Here is a 15,275-nt window from a genome sequence, read left to right as displayed (position 1 = left end):
TTCACTCGGGAAAATCCGTCCACCTCAGAAATCCCCATCAAGCCACGGCAGGTCATTAGTATTTGGCCTGAGTTTAATGTGGCGCTTGGTGGTTAGGCCTGGGCGTTTAAATCGCCTCTCATACTTGGTAGAGCAACAGCGTATTTCGTCGGTAAGCTAAACTACATTCAGCCAAGAATCTTTTTTAAGATGATAAACGTTTTAATGATTTTCAAATGTAATTTCTTCGACGTCTTGCCATTGCTGTTCTGCTGTATATGAAGTGCTGTCGACTTCTCGAGGAAGCCCAGAGGTAGATTATCTTTGTGTTTAGACGCAGCATGGAGTTTGATAAACACACTTTGTATGACGTCTCTCAGGTTATGATTTACCAGAAGGTCTTAGTCATAGATATTTGATCCTGTACCCTAGAAACCAGGAAGGACTTGGAAGTATCATGGGGCGTTTTCTGCTTTTTATTTCTTTCTGGACTGCTTTGTCAGACTACTGAGAAACTGATTGTGAAAACAAAGTTGCAAAGTTCTTTTGAGCACGAATAAGGTGGCAAGGGCTTTATAGTTCTATAAATCCGGCCTCAGCCTGTTTAAGTCCCTCTGATAAACTGCTGTGATCTTCTGCCGAAACACGTTAGTTTACTGTACCACATGCCATATCCTCTTTCTTGTTTGAGTCATTTCTGATCTAAATTAATGTATTTTGGAGAGATCACACTCCCATATTTTCTAGTGCATGAACCTGCTCAGAGTCACACCACACCACAGTGCAGTGGTTTATTTCAGGAAAGGTTTGTCTGAAGCCAAGGAGTAAGGTCAGAACACACAAACTAACATCTCCAGTCGTTCTTTCTCTTCACAGTCGCGTGTTAGGCCAGCAAGTCTTTGGCTTGTGTGTCTGTAAGTGGTGGGAATGGGTCTGACAGGATCATAGCTGTGGTAGGCGGGTGTGGTGAGTGCTAACCAAGAAAGGTTGCAGTGTGTGTGTGTGTGTGTGTGTGTGTGTGTGTGTGTGTGTGTGTGTGTGTGGGGTGGGGTGGGGTGGGGTGGGGGGGAGAGTGGTGCCTCTGGTTGATGCATCGATCATATCTTCAGCCAAACCGAGAAATGATTTCATCGTTTTCCGGAGAATGCGTTAGCACTCTTACGTGTGGTGCGTTCGTCTGTTGTGTTCTTACCTAATACTGGAATGTTGGTTATAAGCTATCAGAATGACAAAGTACAGGCAGTGATGAGCACAATGTCCTGCCCAGTCATTCAGCAGGGTGGAATATAACCAGTAATAAAATGAGTTTTAGTTTTTTTTTAAAATACTTTTTATTATTATTATATGGTGCTGATGTCATTTAGGCTAGCTTGATTTATTGGCCTAGACTTTCCATGGGTCATGTGATCTTTCTCTCTCCAGATGTGCAAATGTGCTTTTGGTCCTTACATACATGGTCAATATTTGACATCATTCTCACGGACCTCTCTAATCATAGTGCACTGCTGACATCAGGTTAATAATGCTTGATTTCATGATTTAAAATTGATTTCTATTATAGTTGAGATGCAGTTAATTAGCCAGACATGTGATGTCTGAAGAATACTATACAATTATTAAGTATAAGTGAAGGAACTTGGACTTGATGGTTCGGTACAGGCCACGCGTCTTAGGATGTCTCAGGATCTGCATCAGCAAGTGGTCTGAGCAGCAACATGGCCCCTAGCAATGGGTGTGACTGGGGAAACGTTCCTTCTCCAGCCTCCTCGAGGAGATAAGGGGATATGCTCTCCTTCAACCTCCCTGTTTATGGACTACCACAGGGCCCCACTGTGGAAGTCGCTGGCGGCCACAGCATAGGTGGAACAATTAATCGATGTCCACTGGGGATTGTAGCTGGCCTGCAGCTTTTGAGGCTTCTGTCTGGTGTATGTGTGTGTGTGTGTGTGTGTGTGTGTGTGTGTTATTAGGTTGACTGGTACCTTGTTGCTGGATAGACATGGCCTTTCCTCCTCTTTTCTGGCGTGTGTCAGATCTCTGATCTCACCTGAACGTGAGGTAGAGCCGGTTCACTACCCATTTAAGAAACCAAAACCTCATCACCTCCACATTAATCCAGACACACATCCCTAAATGTGAAAACTAGCAGGCAGATCATTGTACGAATGTCAATATGAGTTTGGAATTCACTGTGTTTGACTGCATGAGTGGCAGAGGTGAGCAGAGCTGCTGTGTTCTTGTGGAGCTCGACCAGACTGTCAAAATGAGTCATAAAACCTTCTGGCAGTGGAGACGCTCTCCGGCCTCCTGTTTTATGTCCCAAATGAGGAGTGACTGGATGTCGGGAACAGCTGTCCTTATGGCATTCATCACCCTCCACTTCCATCTACTTCCATGCGGATTAGTGCTCCTGCGTTTATTCTCTGGCCTTCTCCAAGGCTTCTGCAGGTCTGCCGTGCCAAGGATGTATCAGAGAAGAGGCTGCACATGATGTTCTGCAGACACATCTGCCAGAGTTATCCGCTGTTCCCTTCAGAAGGTGGATTTCACTTCATGACGTTCATCCCCTGAAACTGGGCCAAACTGCGGAATTCAGTCCCAAAAAACATGGATGTTTCACAGGAGCAGTGCAGAGGGCTGGAGGATGAGGCTGTGGGTTTGTGTAGCTGTGAAGGCTTTAGGGAGGTTTGGACATGAGCGTCTGCATGATCTCACCTAGGACAGCCGAGAACAAGAAGAGAATAATTAATAGGTGTGTTTGGCAGTCACAGCTGTTCTTGGTGCATTGTTGTGAGTGTGGGTGGGAGACGTTGTTCCTGCTGCTCTGTCTAACCCTTTCACCCTTTCAGGCGTCCAAGAGTTCAGCACGGCAGACGTGAATATTTCCTTGGCTGCCATGACCACGTCCCTCCATCCACCCAGACCGTATTTTGTTGCTAACAATGCTTTGTTGTGGTAGTCGGTGATGTTACGCTGTACATCCTGAGCCAGCAGCCTGATTACACTGAACAATGCTGCACTGACCTAACCCTAACCCGGTGTTTGTAATGTGGGCTTTGAGAGGTCTGTAGTGAGGGCTGTGTTTGTAAATGTGGGCTTTATGAGGTCGGTAATGAGGGCTATGTTTGTAAATGTGGGCTTTATGAGGTCGGTAGTGAGGGCTGTGTTTGTAAATGTGGTCATTATGAGGTCTGTAGTGAGGGCTGTGTTTGTAAATGTGGTCATTATGAGGTCTGTAGTGAGGGCTGTGTTTGTAAATGTGGTCATTGTGAGGGCTGTGTTTGTAAATGTGTGCATTGGTGAGGGCTGTGTTTGTAAATGTGGTCATTATGAGGTCAGTAGTGAGGGCTGTGTTTGTAAATGTGGTCATTATGAGGTCTGTAGTGAGGGCTGTGTTTGTAAATGTGGTCATTATGAGGTCAGTAGTGAGGGCTGTGTTTGTAAATGTGGTCATTATGAGGTCTGTAGTGAGGGCTGCTGTGTTTGTAAATATGGTCATGAGGTCTGTAGTGAGGGCTGTGTTTGTAAATGTGGTCATTAGTGAGGGATGTGCTTGTAAATGTGGTCATTATGAGGTCTGTAGTGAGGGCTGTGTTTGTAAATGTGGGCATTATGAGGTCTGTAGTGAGGGCTGTGTTTGTAAATGTGGTCATTATGAGGTCTGTAGTGAGGGCTGTGTTTGTAAATGTGGGCATTATGAGGTCTGTAGTGAGGGCTGTGTTTGTAAATGTGGGCATTATGAGGTCTGTATTGAGGGCTGTGTTTGTAAATGTGGGCATTATGAGGTCTGTAGTGAGGGCTGTGTTTGTAAATGTGGGCATTACTGAGGGTGGTAGTTTTACCTCCTGTTACACCAGTGGTTATTCTTTTGTCACTGTACACAGTTATTGATTTGACTGTGTATAATATTAAGTGATATTTCAAATGAATTTAATTAATATCCACATGGATCACATGGATCTCAAGGTTATGTGTACTGGGGAACTGAGCAGGAGCTAGAAGATGTTACACACGATCCCTCCAGTCGAAGGAGGCCAGACGTAACTGGACAATCTGCTCAGTGTTCAGCAGGAGCTGAAGGTTGTGTTACACAGAAGTAACTGGACAATCATTATTCTTTGGCCCCCAGTGTATCAGGAGGCAGAGATTTGGTATAGAGTTGATTCTATATGTGCTGCTTACATCTGGAGCCTGCTGTGATTCTCTCTCAACACGACCAAAGCAGCTTATTGCCAGTAAAGCAGACTACATGAGTCTGAATCAACACAAACACAAAATAAACTTGACTAATAGATTACTTTAAAATATGAAAAATGTAAAACATATTAATCCACAGTCCAGATCCAGGACAAAATTTTAGGGAATTTTACTTGCTGCAAAGTACATAAAAATAAAAACTGTGGAATTATGGGAATTATGGACAAATAAACACAAGCTTTAACCTGCAACAAGCTATTAACCTGCAACAGAGTGACAAGGTATGGCTAGAGAGAAAAATGACCAAACGTGATCGACAGCGTACCGTCTCGGTGTCCTATCTCAGAGTCTCGTCTCAGTGCACAGTAGAGAACACAAGGACCAGAGACGGGACCAGAGGCAGGACTGGCCCACTGCTGTTTCCTGAGGATGTGAGCACTGGAGGTTAGCTAACCCTAACCCTAGTTAACCCTAACCCTGAGGAGGTGAGTGCTGGCGGTTACGTGTACTCATTCTCCCTCACGTTGTGAAGAACCTCAAGAACGTTTGGGCATCATTGCATGCATCACCCCTGATATGTTGGTGTCGTTACTGCGATGTATATGTGCTGCTAATCACTCTGCTTATTCATATCTTACAGCAGCATCATACTAGCCAGATTATTAGCAGACATGATGAAGAACTTTGAAGTGGCTGCAGTTTATTTGATTTTGTTAGTTTGGTGCACTTTTTGTGAGGTGCTGTTTTTTGTTTAGTTTTTTTTTTAACTGGCAAGATCAGTTAATTGTTCAGTTTTACATGAATGGATTTTTCCTGTTCAAACACCGAGGTAGTCAGGCCTTTATGTTGTGTTAATTGAATTACACACCCTGATGCAAAGGTTGGTTTCATATTGGCCTTCACAGATATGAGTATCGGCGTATAGATTTGCCTTTGATTTGAGAGCGTCTGATAGCTGTTTCCTTTATAGAAGGCCTGAGTGTGTCTTTAAGCTCACGTTTGGCACTGCTCATTTGAATATGTTGTTAAGCTCACGTTTGGCACTGCTCATTTGAATGCAGGATGATTCTGCGTTCCCATCTGCTGGGCGATCGTACCCAGACCAGGACAGCAAACATGGCACAGCTGCACTGAAGCTCCTGTGGGGGCCCAGTTGTCAGGGAAGAGAAGATGGCCACACAATAGCAGTGTTTGCCCTGTCCTTCCAAGCAGGGTTCGTTAGTTGATCTTTCCCATCACTTTACACTGTTCTGTTTCTGGGGGATGTGTGGGAGTTCTGAGCCCTTCTGGAAAACAGCCATTTGGTGAAATCTACCTTTGGGGTGTGTGTGTTGTGTGGGGTATGTGTGTGTGTTTGGGGCATAAGATTGTTGTTATTTATTTAAAGATGTTTAGTCAGAACCTAAATTTTATGAAAACGGAATACAGCCACAAGATCCTTGACCCTTTATCCATTTGTTTTAAAAAAATAAGAACATTTAGATTTTTTTTTTATTTGTATTTGATTTTATTTCTTTTCTGCTGATCTTTTGATACAGTCTGATGTATTTGAGATAAATGAGTACCATAAGCTGGCTCCCCTAAGCATGCAAGATAAACTAGAGTTAGACAGTCCCACATTTCTGAACCTCTTTGGCTAATACAGGCAGTGTTAACAGCACCTACAGGACAGGACGTCCATTCATAACTGAGCTCTGCCTGTTCCTTACTCAGTCAGAAGCCAGTTGTGGTGTTTAAATGTTTGGAACACGGTGGCCATCTTCCGATCGCTCTGCTGCTTTACCTTGGCTAAGCTCGTGGGTGTTCAGGCTGCGAGCTGCTGGGTTATGAGTGTGCAGTTTGTTCTCTCCGTTGATCTCGGGATGTAGGAGAACAGCCGTAGGTGGTGGATGGCACAGTAGGTGGGGTATTCTCTGTCCTTCATTCTCTGCATGTTTGAAGAACCCCCCCCCCCCCCCCCCCCCCCCAGCTGGGTAAAGAAAATTGTTTGAATGGGTGAGACTCTGAACACAGTGAAATGAAACAAATGGAGGTCTATTGATGGGAATGAGGTCAGCTGTCTGGGTGAATGCTTCCTGAGGGTCCTCTGCTCCTGGGTTTGACCCAATGCCAACTCTGGTCCTCCACTACTGACCAATTCTGTGGTACTACTGTGTCATTTCACACAACTTCAAGTGGTAACCTGTAGATTTTCTAATTGGATTAGAAGGACAGTGGTTGTGTGTGTTAGAGGTTGTATGGTTATGTGTGATGGAGGTTGGGAGCAGCTACATACATGAGGTGTGAGGTAGAGAGATCCAGCAGCAAGGGTTAGGGAGTAGGGGTTAGGGAGTAGAAATAGAGGTTAGGGTCCTGCAGCCTATCAGGTTCTGGAGGTCTGTAAAAGCTCAACGCAGTGACTTAATTAGCAGCATTTTTCATACTGATGTTAAAATTGTTTCACTTTGTAAGGGCAAGAGGAGAAGAATCTGCACTTCAGAGCTATGAGGCCGCAGTCTTCACAGGGGGGATCTGCACTGGGGGGTCTGCACAGAGACAGCCCGTTGGTGCTATTTGTAGGCATTCAGTCATTGGAGGTTACTAAGCCCAGTGAGCGGTTGATGACTCCAGGAGTTACCGCGAGCCGGTGCTGCATACATCAGGTCAGCAGTGATGGCACAGCTGGGTCGAACCTCCTCATGCTTCAACGTCCCATTATATCCACATTCTGCCTTTCAGCAGTAAGTATTAAAGTAGTGTCAGAACCACATTTCATTTTCATCAAGCACAATTTTACATTGCACAGTCTGAGCATTGGAATGTCTTCACTGGGACCAGTAAGACAGGTGAAGGTTGACCAGTCTAGCTGGGTGTGAACAAGCTGCTTTCCCTGCATGCTGAGAACGACACTGTCGGCTGACACTTGGTGGAGACAGATAAAATCAACTATGCTATGGGGCTTTTATTTTGTAAAAGAGCACAGAAGGGATGCGTTAACATGGGGTTAAACTAACGGGGCAGAGCGGAAAGGCCATGATTGACAGGCCATGTGTAAAGCCTTGTGCTACACTGTAGGGAGTCAGAAGGAGAGGCGGGGCTAAGTTAGCCAGACCTGACTGAGAGTATTCACTCTGTCAAAGCATCACTCAGTCTGGCCAAAGTTCAGCTCTCAGCAGAATATACTAAATCAGCATTGCACTACAAGGCCGATTTGCTAATGAGGTTATTGGTGGCTGCCTGTATCCTAATAAAACATAAAGATGTAGATGTGACTCTACTATAGTAAATTAATTCCTTTACTGTTTGAGGTTTCTCTGTACTTTACAAAACAAAGACTTACTCCTGAACTGGTTTGAACATTAGTGGAATGTGCAGTGCTTGCCACTCAGGTCAGAGGATTCTAGACATCTCTGCTAGAGGAAAAGCTCCTCGGTTGTGTGCAGACATATCATAGTGGTGCAGCTTATCTTAAGTTTAACTTTATCTAATATAAAGACTTTAAGGGGGTTCTGATCATGACTATAATCTGTGCTGGTTAAAATACAGGGAAGGAAAAGTTAGGGCTGAAGGAGAGCCCATCCGTGATGGCTGTGGTGGGGTTCCACATGGGTGGTGGGTGTCTGGGAAGTGCTTGGCCAGCACTGGGAATGAATCACACTGAAGCAATGAAGAGGAAGCAGGTTGTTGAGCAAAAGATGCAGCTGCATGTGGGACAAGTTCAGCTGTCCAGCTTGGAGGAGAGGGTGGGTCCCACTAATATGTGGGACTTGGACATAAGACCCTGGGGTATGAGAGAGCACTCACCACTCTGAATGGCTGGAATGTGTGTCATTTGTCTCACCGTCCTCTGGAGCAAAGATGAGTGGAGACGTGAAGGGCGTCGGTGGAAACTATATGTTTAATGTCTTGCAGAGGAGGTCTTGGCTCAAAAGACACTCTGTATGTCAGCAGTTAAACAGTTAACATCAGTTAAACTTACTTCATCTCCCAAGATCTGACTCATATGCCGGATCATCACTGTTTAGACTGTGGTCCTAATTTTTGGGAATGACTCTGTGAGGTCAGGAGATGATGGATTATTCTGGTAATGGTCTTATTCATCATGCTTGGAAAAGCTAGAGCTCTTGAGGCATTTAAAATCAGACCTCTGGAGAAACAGGAAGGACACCTTTGTGGTGTGACGTCATATGTGGGTGGGTGAACTGGCAGAGCGCTGAGCTTCCAAATATTTGGGAAGTTGTGGAGTTCTTGTTTTGTTCAAAACGCTGGGCTGCTGCATTACATGTTGCATGCTTTATTGCATGTGTTATTACATTATGAAACTGTGTATTCTGAATAAGCGGAGCAGTGGAAAAACTACTTTTCACATGCCAAAGAAAATCGCATGTGGCTTTATGTGATTGGACAGCAGTAACTAAAGGAGTTTGTCTTTCTTGGGTGGCTTAAGAGGATCAAGCCATTTACTGCATAGTCACACCACCATTTTCAGGTTTATATCTTTATTAATGTTCATGATTATTGCCTTAGTGAAATTACTGTAATTGTGGGTTTTATTATTAGCTAAGAAATGTTGTCTCCTGTTCCAGTGGCATAGTGCCGCTGGTTTAGACTGGTGTCATAGTGCATAGTGCCGTTGGTGTAGACTGGTGCCATAGTACCTGCTGGTGTAGACTGGTGTCATAGTGCCGCTGGTTTAGACTGGTGGCATAGTGCCGCTGGTTTAGACTGGTGGCATAGTGCGTGCTGGTGTAGACTGGTGGCATAGTGCCGCTGGTGTAGACTGGTGGCATAGTGCCTGCTGGTGTAGACTGGTGCCATAGTGCCTGCTGGTGTAGACTGGTGTCATAGTGCCACACCTCCCCCTCACCCCACCCCACCCTACACCCCCCACCCCCACCCCCACCCGCCCTTCGCCCTACCCTCCCCTTCGCGTCTGCGGCTGTAAAATGCTAACACCAGACAATCGGGTGCGTTGTGGTAAGAGCACATGAAAGTGCGCTGGCCTGGTTGGGTATACGGCCCACGTGAGGGGCAGCTGCTGCTGCCTCACCTCCTACTGGGCTGAATAACTCAGTTATCACTACGTCTGCACAAGTCATCCACCACAGGAAGCCAGCTTTAACACCTCTTACACACACACTCGCACTAGGTGGCTCTTTGTGTGTGTGCTTACGCTACAGTACCTGGTTTCCTGTTTGACACTGAATAGAACCCTTGCGCTTGTAAACCCTTTGACTGCTGCAGTTCTTTCGCCGTGAGGGGATGTTGTGCTAAATTGCAGCACCCTTGAGATTTTCAGCTTCAAGTTTTGTCTGCTTCTCACAGACAACAGTGCATGATTGAAGCCTTGGAGGCTTAATTTGCACTCAGACGAGCATTAACAAATGAAGACTTATGACACTGGGGCTTCTTTAAGTCGCCTGTGTGGGTTTTTGATGAACTCACTTTAAGAGCCTGTTAACTGTGGGCTCACAAGCAGCTAGTCTGTCCAGAATCTCTGAAAATAAAATGTTACTGTTCCATATTGGCCTTTGGGGTACCAATGAACCGTGAAAACGTCTGATCGGAAATATCCCCGTGCCACATTGCTATTTGAGATCTGTTTGAGATCATTGAGGAAAGGTGATATTTCAAAAAATTACCAGACCAGTTTGTTTGGGTTATGTCTCATGGTTTTATTGTTAATTACAATGCCACCATTCTAAGCGTTCAGTGGAGTTTTCTGCTCCTGTGTTCAGTGCTAACCCAAACATTATGCCACATGTCTCTTGGCACTGGTGATGTCTGGTCTAGGGTGTGGTGTCCAGTGTCCATAAACTCTTGTCTAATATGTGTGTGTTTTAGTGGTTATTAGTAAAAATCTGACCCTTTTAATGCTGAATGAAGAATGATGGTAACTTCCACAGCAACCACTCAAATATTACCCCGTACTAAGCAGTCATGACACTGCACGTCACAGCATGTTGAGTTAACGGTGTGTTTGGAGATGTAAATGATTGTATTTAAAGGCTCTTTGTGTGTGAAGTGGACCTAAAAGGTCCAAACTTGTGGTAGCAGAGGGAGAAGCTGGAGAGATTAAACCCAGCAGAGTCATGCCTGGCCAATCTGGGTAGGGGTTGGTCTAGTTTACCTCCTGGATTTGATTTGAGGCCAGCCTTACCATTACCACTATTCATTCTCTGAAGAGTGTGTGCGCACAGGGAACTGGTTTTTACCAGGGTACGAGGTTGATTGCTTTTCATACTTTATCTCTGAGGTTTTTAAACCCAGGAGCAGAGCTCAAGCTTGTTTGGAATGATGGAAGGCTGGATAGCTTTCAGTATAATCTCATAAATCCTAATATTTTAACATGGTCCTTGTTGGATTACTGAGAAATTGCCAATGACCGATAAAATGAGGTTTCCAGATTCACTGAAACTTGCTTTACACTCAACGGCAGGAGTGTTGCAGACGAGTGGTGCGCTCCAGTGTTGTAACTTGTCCTCTCAGTAGCGCTCTTGTGCTTGTATAGGTCCGTCCGTCCTTTCTCGGACTTGTTGGACCCACCTGTCCAACACAGAAACACGGAGCACAAACGTTGTTCAGATTGCAAAGATATTCCTAGCCAAGTCCTCTACTGTGATGCCAACGAAACGGCAGTGCTGTAGCAAAAGACAAATGATAGGGGGTTGCTAGAGGGTTGGGGGCTAGGGGGTTAGGGTCTAGGGGCTAGGGGTTAGGGTTAACTCCAAGCTTTAGCCAGAGGCCCTGTACTACTAGGGAAAGTTAATGGGCTGGCGTTCCAAGGAGAGTGTTGGAAGAAGTAGACGGCCAAGCGCTCATGTGGCTTTGGAATCTCTTAACACTCAACCAACGGAGTCATGCGGGCTGGAAAACTGCTGATCACATGATCACTAGTGAACAGTCACAGACAGTGCGGTAGCCTGCGCTTGTTTCATTGTGCACTGTGATCATAGTGTAGCGTTTGTAGATCGCCTTTACAGAGCAAATCATCATCAAGGAAGCAAAACAAGTCATGGCAGTTCCACTAAACGCTACATGCCACGCTGTATCCAAAATGGGATCTAACCTTAACCCCTAACCCTTAACCTTTAACCCCTAACTCGTCACGCACGTATTCGCAGCGCCGTTCCAGAGGATGTTTTTGAGCACGCATCCACGCACCTTTTCAAAATAAACCCTCTTGTTTATCGCACCCAACAGACGAAGGAATGTTGCGAGTGTAGCTGTGCACCCAGTCTGATGGCCACGCCCACTTCTGTCTGTCGGTTTGTCTTGCAGGTCTGCAGTGGGAATGCATCAGTGGTAGGGGCCCTGTGATACGGGCTTTCTGGGAAATCATGCGTGCTGTGTTGCACACACTGTGTCCTCTCCAGTGGTGGGGAACTCTGTCTCTAAATACAAGCACAAACTCTTACCACAGGATTTAACCCTAACCTTTACCATAAGGTTTAACCCTAAATTACATAATACATTATTTGGTTTTATATATTTGATCCTACAATGATGCACAATACTCTTGAATATTATTTCCATAATTCTTTAAAAAACAACAGTGAATTCAAATACCAGTGTTACAGGGATTAGTCCTTTCAACCCTTAAAATTTCAACCATACATATTCTAATACCCCCTAATCTACCCCCCCCCCCCTCTCTCTCTCTCTCTCTCTCTCTCTCTCTCTCTCACCCCACCTCCCCTCTCTCGCATGAAGAACAGTAACAGAAGCCTCTCTGTCCTCCTGCACCCCTTCTGCTCAGAGCTCCCCTAATTTATGACTCATTTCCTAAACAAAATATAGAGTTGAGGGGCTAAGTGTGCATATCAGGAGATCTGGTCAACTAGGGGTTGGGGGCTTTGACTGGGGATGGTGCTGGCTCTATCTAGGGGGCGGGGCCTTTGCCTGAGGGGCGGGGCCATTGCCTGAGGGCCAGGGGCTTTGCTTGCCTGTCGGTACAGGCAGTGGTGGACATGTTATGGGGCTACGGGGTCAGCGTCTGAGGGCCACGTTAATGGGACCCTTGTGACGGGAGCTCACATCTGGAGAGTGACGTAGGAAGCAGAGTCCTGAGGCTAGCTGACCGCAGCTCTGCCCAGCCTGAGGTCACACCAAAGATGGTGCTTATTTTCACAGACCAAATGCCCATTCACGTTTGCGACGGGGTGTGTGCGTGCGCGTGTGACTGGAAGTGCTGAGAGGAATAAGCTGTGTCTCCCTCAGCCTGGTGCTGGATTTGCCGTTTGTGGAGAACTTTGGGGTGCCCTCTCAAATTGCAACAAGTGTTGTTGTTTTGGGGGTGACCATGTGATTTTAGGAATGGTGATTTTCATCTCATAATCCAACCGTTCTACCATTTATTGTTCATTATTCTTCAGGTATATAGAGAGTAGTTTGAATGTAAGGAACTGCTTTTTTGATTAATTATGCTTGATCACAATACAGGTTGCCCTGTAACAAAACTAAGGCTCTAAGTCAGTACCCTGTGATCTGCTGTGTCTCTTAGAGAGTTATGGGTTGTTATTTCAACACCTGGTGCTGAAGCGTTAAACGAGTGCTGTGTAGTTTCAGCCGAGGAGACCAGCACAGAAGTTGCCTGCATCTCGGAAGTGCAGGGTCACACATAGACTTACCCCTGCTCTAGTAAAGAACTGGGAGTTTGACATCTTTTTTTCCTTCCATATGATGTATAGAATAAATAATTACAGTGCATGTATTATTCTAATGTAAAATTATTAATTTGTAATTGAATAATTGTTTATGGCATAAGTGCCTCAGTTCGGCCGTCTGCTGGTGTAACTGGAGGTGCTGAAGCAGCACTAATGTTGACGGTGATGGCAGGAAGTCCCATTCAGGCTAGGTTGGAGTTGGCGGTTGGGGTTGGCGGTTGGGGGTTGGGAGTTGTGGTTGGCGGTTGGCGGTTGGCGGTTGGGGGTTGGCGGTTGGCGGTTGGGGGTTGGCGGTTGGGGGTTGGGGGTTGGCGGTTGGGGTTAGGGGTTGCGGTTGGGGTTGGTGGTTGGGGTTAGGAGTTGGTCAGGGTGCAAGCCCTGCTCAGGCTGCTGTCCACAGATTGAGGTACTTTAGTTCTCTGCCTCCTCAGAGAAAGCCTACATCTCTACCCACAATTCCTCAGGTTCATCTCTCTAACAGGGCTTCTAGCTGTTGCAAGGCAGATAAACTCTACCCAGTGTAAACGTTAATGGATATTGCCTCTCAGTTAAGACTGGGGTGCTTGAGCTTTAGGTACCGGTATGTTAAGGTATGCTAAGGCTAACACTGCACAGAATCCTTATGTTTTAAAACTTTTATTAACTTGATAGGACTCCAGTTTTATCAGATCAATGGTAATGATTGTCCTCTTTAAGATTGTATTCTTTTTCAGATCTAACCCCAACACTAAGCCAAAACTTAACTCGTATGAGAGAATAGGGAAGGGAGATCTAACCTCAACCTGAACTCCAACACCAATCCCAGATCACTCCCTCAGACACCCCCACACAACCATGTGCACTGCGACATGTTGGATCTCTTGTGTTTCTGACAGACACTGTGGAAATGTCTGGTCCTGGGCAGACGGCTGCTGTAGAGAGAACCGGTATTTATTGTGAGTCATAAACCCAGTCGTCCTTTCACCATGATGTGATTACAGCCTTTCCGGCACAACCTTTTCCATTTCTTGTTTAATGTTGGAAGCAGGTCTTGGTGCTTTGGTCTCTCAGACTGTTGAATCTGGTGAAGGAAAGATGGAGCCTGGTGCCCTTAAACATGAGTAAACCCTGCCTAGAGTCTGCATGAAGCTCTCTCCCCACAAGACACAAAGACATGAGCGTCAGGCTCACAGACATGAGCGTCAGGCTCACAGACATGAGCGTTTGTTCAGGCTGAAGCATGTCAGTTTCATGTAGTGACACATTTCGTTAGAAAAGAGATTTGTGCATGTCCTTATGACAGATTGCCAGTCATGCTAATAAAATAGCATTAAGCTGTAGTGTTTCAGGAAGAGACTGAATTTTCCTCACTATTCAGTCTGACACTTCCAGCGTGAGATTGATGACTGCTAGCAGTCTTCACAGAACTGGTTTTGCCATTAGAACACTTCAGACTTCACGCTTCAGACTCGATATTTTATGACCTTGATTTCAAATGATGATGGTATAATGAAATCTGATTCCTCTTACTACAACTAAATCATCATGATAAATGCATTCAGTAAATAAAGACTTATGCAGAATATACTCAAACAAAGCCACTTTGACATTGTTTACAATCATCATTCAGTCTTATTACTGTCTACACCATGGCGATTGGCTCAGTATGAATGTGTCTGCATTACACTGGAGAATTTGAGGAGTGCACACACATTGTGGTGGTGTTGGGATCTTTTGTAGGTGTGCAGCACCACTGCGTTTTATTGAACACAAAGCAGCAGCTCCACCCTCAGTACCATGCCACACCCACCTCTCTATACCCCATCCTCCACACTCAGTACCGTGTCAGAACCACCCCTCAATACCCCCTCTAGAGTATGAGGGGTGAGCTGTGAGCATATAGGCTAACCCTTCCTCTCTCACCCTAACCCACTATATTCCCTCACCTTTACTCACTCTCACTCACCCTAAACTACTCACACTCTCACCCAGTCACCCTCACCCTAACTCTTGCTCACACTCTGTAAACAAGTGTGACACAGTTGTTTACAGAGTTGTTTACTCTGTTTACTCTGTCAACTGTGCCTGTAATATGAATGTGGCTGCAATCAGGCCTCCGACTGAAGGTTTGGTGTATCAAAGAAAGTGGCTGCTTCATGTTTTCTTGTCACAGCAGGACCAGGGGCACCTCGGGGTACCTCGGCCTTTCTGCTCAGCAGACCACTAGACACTGTGTAGTCCTGCTGATGCTCAAGGTAAAGAACAATGAGCAGGTGTGCAGAAGTGTGATGAGATGCGTGTCCTCGAGCTGCAGGAGGAACGCACCTCTAGTTCTTTGGCGCTGGATTCTGCAGCAGAAGTTTTATTTGTTCTGGACGAAGTACTCGCAGAGACGGAATGGATTAACTGAATGAGCAGTGAACGGAGTGATGTGCGATCAGTCTTCCTGGGTATTTGGTCAGCTACCATGTTGCT

The 15,275-nt window shown here is 45.7% G+C and overlaps 1 protein-coding gene across 1 annotated transcript in view; it reads left to right on the top strand.

Annotated features, from left to right (window-relative positions):
* The window catches only part of sulf1 (sulfatase 1), a 68,964-nt gene continuing 53,689 nt past the window's right edge, over positions 1-15,275 (top strand). The window contains exon 1 of the mRNA XM_077012776.1: positions 1-151. The gene's annotated coding sequence lies outside the window, so the exon portion shown is untranslated. The remainder of the gene's footprint in view (positions 152-15,275) is intronic.

The sequence above is a fragment of the Brachyhypopomus gauderio genome, chromosome 7, assembly GCF_052324685.1.
Source record: "Brachyhypopomus gauderio isolate BG-103 chromosome 7, BGAUD_0.2, whole genome shotgun sequence".
In the NCBI taxonomy this organism is placed as follows: Eukaryota; Metazoa; Chordata; class Actinopteri; order Gymnotiformes; family Hypopomidae; genus Brachyhypopomus; species Brachyhypopomus gauderio.
Note: the sequence above shows the minus strand (reverse complement) of the source record. Positions and strands in the feature narration are given on the sequence as shown.